The sequence below is a fragment of the Homarus americanus genome, unplaced genomic scaffold (assembly GCF_018991925.1).
Source record: "Homarus americanus isolate GMGI-L3 unplaced genomic scaffold, GMGI_Hamer_2.0 scaffold40565, whole genome shotgun sequence".
NCBI lineage: Eukaryota > Metazoa > Arthropoda > Malacostraca > Decapoda > Nephropidae > Homarus > Homarus americanus.
The window spans coordinates 4406091-4414379 of NW_024735503.1; positions in this window are offsets into that span (position 1 = coordinate 4406091).

Genomic DNA, 8289 nt, shown 5'->3' on the forward strand with positions numbered 1-8289 from the left:
TAACTCTTGGGGGACCATCTGTGATTGTTGTCATTTTCTGGTGTGAGTCTCCATTGGAGTTCTTGCTTAAATCGTTCTATTTGTTGCCATATTCCTCTGACCAAGGTGTGTGGCTGCTGGTTGATGGGTCTTATTCCCGGGTCTCTGTGTACTTGGGCTGTAGTTCTGTTACAGGGATAATCTTTCACCTGTGATGAATCTCAGGGCTTCCTTCCAACCACCTGTAGTGTCAGTATCATGGTGGGGCTCAGAGTGTGAAGAGGAGGCAGTACTGGATAGGTATATGATGAATGGTATAGCCAGGCGAGGATTTATTTTATTTACTGAGGCCGATCTTTAAAACGGTGTAATTTATTCAACTCTTTCTGCTGTTTCCTTTCTGGTGTGAACATGGTGTGAGTAGAGGCAGGGAGGAGGCAGGGGAGGGTAGATGCTTAGTGGACCTACAGTCACGAGACACAAGTACTTATTCCAAACCCCCGAGGTTCTTAACTTGTTCCTATGACTTAAAGGCGGGTGTGTGGGCGGCGGGGGGTGTGGGCGACGAGGAGCTTAATATGGGCGGGTGATGATGGGTTGTACACGCGTCACACTCACGCCCACACTCACGCTTCTGTTGAGTTCAGTATCATGTGTACATTTATGCATACACACAGACATATAATGTACACATTTATGTATACAAATATAGAAACACATTCATCTGTATGCACATGAACTTACACATGTATACGTATGGACACAGGCGGAAAAAATCATATATACATAAGTGATCACATATGAACACACACACACACACACACACACACACACCACTCATAAGCCACACAGTCTGGCGGCATCGAAATTCCTAACTGACAACGTTGCTGGGTCCATCCTTCCTCCACCTGCTGAAACACACAAACCAGGTAATTAATCAGTGGTCAGCCAAGGTGTAAAGTCAACTCTTACCTCTGAACACTTTAGCCAGGATTAAAAACAAAAAATAAACAATATATTTCTGTTTCTAAAAGTTATCCGTGCATTTGTTTTAGTTACAAACATAATAGATTATAACACTGGGACGAGGTTTGGTCGCTTAAGTCTTGAATTGCCTCGTTTCGCGGTTTGGGATTTATGATAATGTCAACAGAGGCCTCTAACAAGAATCCAAGACTAAACCTACACAGTCCTGTCTCTGCTTTAGTGCCGGTAAGGACGGACACGAAGGCTTATAAATAAACAAAGAGCCGGTGAAGAAACTGAAATTGACGAGGACTGAAAAGTATCATCAGCTGTTTGTCAGTGTAGTAAAGTGTTATAAGTGTTGTAAAGTGTTTGTGTTACGAAGTTTTATAAGTGATGTGAAGTGTTTGTGTTATGAAGACTTATAAGTGTTAAAAAGTAAGGAACTTCATATGATCAAGCCTGGATGGGAGGATCTGACCTGACCAATGACCAAACCTGACCTTACCTGACCTGACGTCACTATGACCACATTTGTGTTGGTATATATATATATAGTCAGATTTTGCCCATGTACTCAATAGGTTAGGTTAGGTTAGGTTAGGTTAGGTTAGGTTAGGTTAGGTTAGGTTAGGTTAGGTGGATCTTCATATGAGCGCGACTGGGGGGGGGGTGGATCTTCAGTTGGATACTTTGGGGGGGAAGATCTTCATATGATCCAAAAGTAATTGTGGGTGCCCAAAACACCCATACGTGTCATAAGAGTGGTATAAAGTGTCGTAAAGTGGCAGAAGGTGTTAGTGTGCCATAAAGTGTTATGTTATCTCAATGATTCATATAATATCCAAAGTTTTATCAAGTGTTTTTAAGTGCCAGTAGGTCTGATAAAGTGCCATTAAGTATAATAAATGTCGTATAATGTAACATGTAGTGCACAATGAAAAAGTGCTACTAAGTGTCCTAAGGTGTCAAGTGTCAATGTTCTAAAGTGCCGCAAAAATTCATAGTTTTATTGTGTCATAAAGTGGCATAGTGTCATAAAGCCTCGAATAGTTTTAAAGTTTCCAAGGAACTTGCAGTAGTGTCATACGTTGTCTAAAAGATGTCATAAGGCCCTGTGGTGTCCCCCTAGTCTGTCGTAAAGTGCCATTGATGTCGTAAAGTATTGGAAAGTATCTTGAACTTTCGTAAAGTGTAAAGTGTGTCATGGAATGCAGCAAGGTGTCGTCAAGTGCCACCATAAGGTATTATAAAAGTGTCAAGACTGTGCCAGGAGGTGACCCTGTATGGCGCCAGGGCTTCCGCTACCACCAGCACAAGGTAACTATTAAATACTACTACTGTTGTGTTCTTGACATATTGAACAAGTACTCTTAATCATCCATTTGACATAAACTAATGCTTAAGATCATTGCTTCTGCCTTAGTTGTTCCTGTAAACTAAGTGTAAATAATCATATAGGTGTGTGTGTGTGTGTGGTGGGGGGGGGGAGGGTAGACGGCAGGTAATCTCAACAGGATTTTTCCTTTTCTTTTTCCAGGTAAGTGTGAGTAAAAACAGCTCGTCGAGGGACAATAACACACCATATCCCAGGTACGTCCAAGTTATCATATTCGCTGATTATCGTTTTATTCACAAGCTAAATCTGGAGTCCTTCGCATCCCACGTTAAGCTTTTCCCCTCCATGCTTGAGGACGTCGGTGTCCTTCCCTTATCAGTGAGTCAACGTGATGCCCCCACTCGTTCATGTGGACGTCGGACCCACTCCTTATCCTCACACCGCCTTTGTCGTCCCGTAGCTGTCTATATGAAACTCTCTCCCTCCCCTTCCTTGACGCCGTCCATGAGGGTATCAGAGACCCCTCCTACTTTTTTCCTGTCAGAGCCTCACCTCTTCCAGTGGGTACAGTGATGACCCTCACCTGTTGTAGAGGCATCCGTATCTCTCCTGGAAAGTTCATGCTACACTGAGATAAAATGATCCCTCACCTTGTTGTCATTATCTAGCTCTACAGGCTGTTAGCTAATCAGTTTCGTGTCTTAGAGGCGTCATGTCCTCTCTATCACCTGTTGATTCGTTAAACAGGTCCCAGCCCTAACTGGCCACAACCTAACCTACAGTAGCCATTGAGATTGGATACATGCATACATACATACATACATACATACATACATACATACATACATACATACATACATACATACATACATACAGAGAGGGAGAGCTGCTTAAGAGGAAATTCCACAAAACCATAACACTGGGACACAAACACATCATCAGCCACCTTCCAGGAATCCAGTGTGTGTGTCTCGCCTGCCGCCCACCTGTTGACTCAGCAGCTGGGACACCTTCTCCATACCCCCTCCTCCTCCTTCACCACCTCATCCTAGGAGTGGACAGCTTATTTCACCTGGTGATTTAAAACCGCAATGCTAACTTAACCTAATCTACCCTACCCTACCCTAACCTAACCTAACCTATCCTAACCCAACCTAATCTGCCCTGCCCTGCCCTATCCTGTCCTGCCCTCCAACATGTCACTCACCTGCGACCTCCCAGTCCTCCCAGGTGAGCTTATTAGATGTAGGAGGTTGCTAGGTGATACGCAACAGTCAGGTGGTTTACGTGACAAAGGCATCCCACCTCCACCCACTACCTGCCTCCCAGCCCACCTCCTCTCCCACTCACTAGAGAAAGCGAGAGAGAAAATAGAGAGAGGAGATAGAAAGAAAGAAATAAGAAACACACACACACACACACACACACACACACACACACACATGCACACCATAACAAAGGCATTAAGACAGAGGAAGTCGTCTTGTTTGTGTCTTTTGTGACTCATTACCATATCTCATTACGTGTTTCTCAAGAGACAATTAGACCCAAGCTTACATAACCACATCACAAAGAAACCAAGCGAAACTACGTCACAAAATAGCCAAAATAATTTACGTCACAAAATAGCCAAACTAAATTACATCACAAAATAGCCAAACTAAATTACGTCACAAAATAGCCAAACTAAATTACGTCACAAAATAGCCAAACTAAATTACGTCACAAAATAGCCAAACTAAATTACGTCACAAAGTAGCCAAAATAAACTCCGCCATGTTGTTCTGAACGTCTACCTCCACAGACAGGTACACGCCCACACCTTCATCATTCACCAAGTACAAACCCAATTATCTATCACTGTTAGTAGATAGATCGATAGATAGTAGTTCATAAGTCATAACTAAGTGACTCATGACTCAATCCAGGTTTCCAAATGACTCATGACTCACTCAGGTCCGGCTACACTCGCCCTACGACTGTTTTTGCTTCGCCAGATGGTTGACACTAAAGACTGCAGGTTATATTACTGCAGCTGAGAGAGAGAGAGGAGAGAGAGAGAGATCGATTGACGCCTCACTTTATCCTGGTGAAGATAACAAGACGACAGGTGAGGAACTGTAGTAGAGAGGGATGTTGGGGTGAGGAAGGAGGGGTGAGGGGAGGAGGGGTGAGGGCATGTTGGGGTGAGGGGAACGGAGGGTTTCTTGGGGTGATGGAAGGGGGTGAGGGGATGGAGGGGTGAGGGGATGGAGGGGTGAGGTGAGGGAGGGGTGAGGGACGCACTACACACAGCTGCACTAGTGGTGGCGTGAGAGGGTCAATTGGAGAGTTGCATCTTGCCCTAAATGTGTGGACGCCCCTAACAACACCCTCTTACACGACCCGTCTGCCATCACCTCGTGTACACCCGTCTGCCACCACCACCACCACCTCGTGTACACCCGTCTGCCACCACCTCGTGTACAGCCGACTGCCACTACCGCGTGTACACCCGTCTGCCACCACCACCACCACCTCGTGTACACCCGTCTGCCACCTCCACCACCTCGTGTACATCCGTCTGCCACTACCACCACCTCGTGTACACCCGTCTGCCACCACTTCGTGTACAGCCGACTGCCACTCGGTCCATCTGTTAAGCCCCGCCTTCCAGGAAGTATAACACTGAGACACTACATAACCCGGGTCTGTTGTTTAAGTACATATGGGTTATGTTCTCTGTGTTCTCCAGACGCGAATGGATGGAGGAGGAGAGGAAGAAGAGAGAGAATTGAGTAAAGAAGGAGAGAAGAGAGGATCTGGGAGAGGGCAAAAGAGGAAGAGGAAAGAGAGAGATAAAGATACGGAAAGGGAGAGACAGAAGAGTCAAAGAGAGAGAGAGAGAGAGAGAGAGAGAGAGAGAGAGAGAGAGAGAGAGAGAGAGAGAGAGAGAGAGGAAACACAACATGAGACACAAAAACGACAAGGTAAACTTAACACATTTTTTACTCGCCACAGAATAAAGAGTTGTTCATCAGGAGTAACTCAGCTATACTGACATTATTGGATCACCTGAAGATTAGCTCCCCCATGCTTATTTCACCTGAAGTGGCAAGGCCAGTAGTTAGGTACAGGAGGGGTGGGGCACAGGAGGGCGGGGTAAGGAGGGCGGTACATTAGGGTTGGGGCACAGGGGAGTGGCACAAGAGGGGCGGGTAAAGGAGGGCGGGGTAGAGGAGGGGCGGGGTAGAGGAGGGTGGGTACAGAAGGGCTGGGTACAAGAGGGGCGGGGCAGGAGGGTGGGGTACAGAAGGAGGGGTACAGAAGGGCGGGGTGACAGGAAGGTACAAGATGGGCGGGGTACAGGAGGGCGGGGTACAGAAGGGGCGAGGTACAAGAGGGGGGGCACAGAGAGGCGGGAGGGCGGGGTACAGGAGGGCGGGTACAAATGGGCGGGTACAGAAGAGTGGGTACAGGAGGCGGCACAGAAGGCGGGGTACAGAAGGGCGAGGCAAGAGGGCGGGGTACAGAAGGGCGGGTACAGAAGGGGCGGGTACAGAATGGGCGGGGTACAAGAGGGGGCGGGGTACAGGAGAGAGGGGTACAGGAGGGCGGGGTACAGAAGGGCGGGGTACAGAAGAGGCGGGTATGTCGCGATCCCACTACTCCTTTATACTTCTGGGGAGTGAATCCTACCCCAAGTTATTAACAATAAAGGTACAAATAGGAACACGGCAACAATTATCCCACCAAATACCTACTCAACTAAATGTACTTGAAAAAGTAAGAACAGTTGAAATAAGTGAATCACAAAAGGAAGATAATTAATTAATTCAATTTATGTTTTAAAGGGAGTAATGATTAGCAAACATGAATTTAGGGAATAAGTAATTGTATAATAAAATAAGAGTGGTGCCGGAAGGGCGAAAATATACTGTAAGAGTTAGACCAAATAAATATTATAACATTACAATACACAAGACATACGAAATATATATATACAACAATCACTACAAAATGATTATCCCTACCAAACAGGAGATTCCTTATCACAGGATCCTTCCTAGGCCTAACTAAACGTGTCACTAATACCTGATACCCCTAGGGCATTGCAGAAGGCTGGATAAAGCACTAGACAAGGGTCAAGGCTAGAGACGAATGGACACGTCTAACCTATGCCACGGGTTTTCGCTACTGGGGAAGCGTGGGCACGCCGAGTAGCGCGTCTCATATCACGTGATCTAGACATTTGCTGGATATTTTATATAATTATTTAATATTACTTTGAGTTGACTTAACAGAGTAAGACAATGATGCATATAAATTATATACATAAATATACAACTAACCTAAGTAACTAAGAACAATAATAATATAATAAGTACAATTAACAATTTATTAATAGCTTGTATGAAATAGGCGTGAACAGAGGCCTCACGCTATGCAATTCCCGAGCGCAGGCTCGTGACAGGTACAAGAGGGAGAGGTACAGGAGGGCGAGGTATAGAAGGAGGGGGTACAGAAGGGCGGGGGTACAGAAGGGCGGGGTACAGAATGGGCGGGGTACAAGAGGGCGGGGTACAGGAGGCGGGGGTACAGGAGGCGGGGTAGGAGGGGCGGGGTACAGGAGGGGCGGGGTACAGAAAGGGCAGGGGTATAGAAGGGCGGGGTACAAGAGGGGAGGGGTACAGGAGGGGGCAGGTACAGAAGGGGAGGGGTACAGAAGGGCGGGGTACAGAAAGGGCGGGTACAGAAGGGCGGGGTACAGGAGGGGCGGGGGTACAGACGGGGCAGGGGCAAATGGGCAGGGGTACAAGAGGGGTGGGATACAGAAGGGCAGTGGAACAGACGGGGCGGGGTACAGAAGGGGCAGGGGTACATTGGGGATGGGGTAAAGGGAGGCGGGGTACAAGAGGCAGGGCACACGAGGGCAGGGGTAAAGGGGCTGGGTACAAAAGGGGCGGGGTACAGAAGGGGCGGGGGTACAGGAGGGCAGGGGGTACAGAGGGCAGGGGTACAGAAGGGCGAGTACAAGAGGGGCAGGAGCAGATGGGGCAGGGGTACTGGAGGGGCAGGGGTACAGAAGGGGAAGTACAGAAGGGGCGGGGGCAGAATGGGCGGGGCACAAGAGGGGCAGGGTACAGGAGGCGGGGGTACAGGAGGGCGGGGACAGGAGGGGCGGGGTACAAAGGGCGGGGTACGAAGACGCGGGGTACAAGAGGGAGGGGTACAGGAGGCGAGGTACAGAAGGGGGAGGGTACAGAAGGGGCGGGGTACAGGGGCGGGGTACAGAATGGGTGGGGTACAAGAGGGCGGGGTACAGGAGGCGGGGTCAGGGAGGGCGGGGTACAGGAGGGCAGGGGTACAGGAGGGCAGGGCACAAGAGGGGTGGGGTACAGGAGGGGCGGGGTACAGAAGGGGCAGGGTACAGGAGGGCGGGGTACAGGAGGCGGGGACAGGACGGGGTACAGAAGGGGCAGGGTACAAGAGGGCGGAGTACAGGAGGGGGGGGTACAGGAGGGGCAGGGGTACAGGAGGGCGGGGTACAGGAGGGGCGGGGGTACAGAAGGGCAGGTACAGGAGGGCAGGGTACAGGAGGGGCAGGGGCACAGAAGTGGCGGTACAGTAGGGTTAGGGTACAGAGAGGCAGGGGTACAGAGGGCAGGGCAAGAGGGCAGGGGTACAGGAGGGGGCAGGGGTACAGGAGGGCCGGGGGTACAGGAGGGGCAGGGTACAGAAGGGGCAGGGGTACAGGAGGGCAGGGGTACAGAAGGGGCGGGGTACAGAATGGGCGGGGTACAAGAGGGGCAGGGTACAGGAGGGCAGGGGTACAGGAGGGCGGGGCCAGGAGGGGCGGGGTACAGAGGAGGGGTACAGAAGACGCGGGGTACAAGAGGGAGGAGGGGTACAGGAGGGCGAGGTACAGAAGGGGAGGGGTACAGAAGGGCCGGGAGTACAGAAGGGGCGGGGTACAGAGGGGCGGAATACAGAAGGGGCGGGTTACAAGATGGGCAGGGGTACAG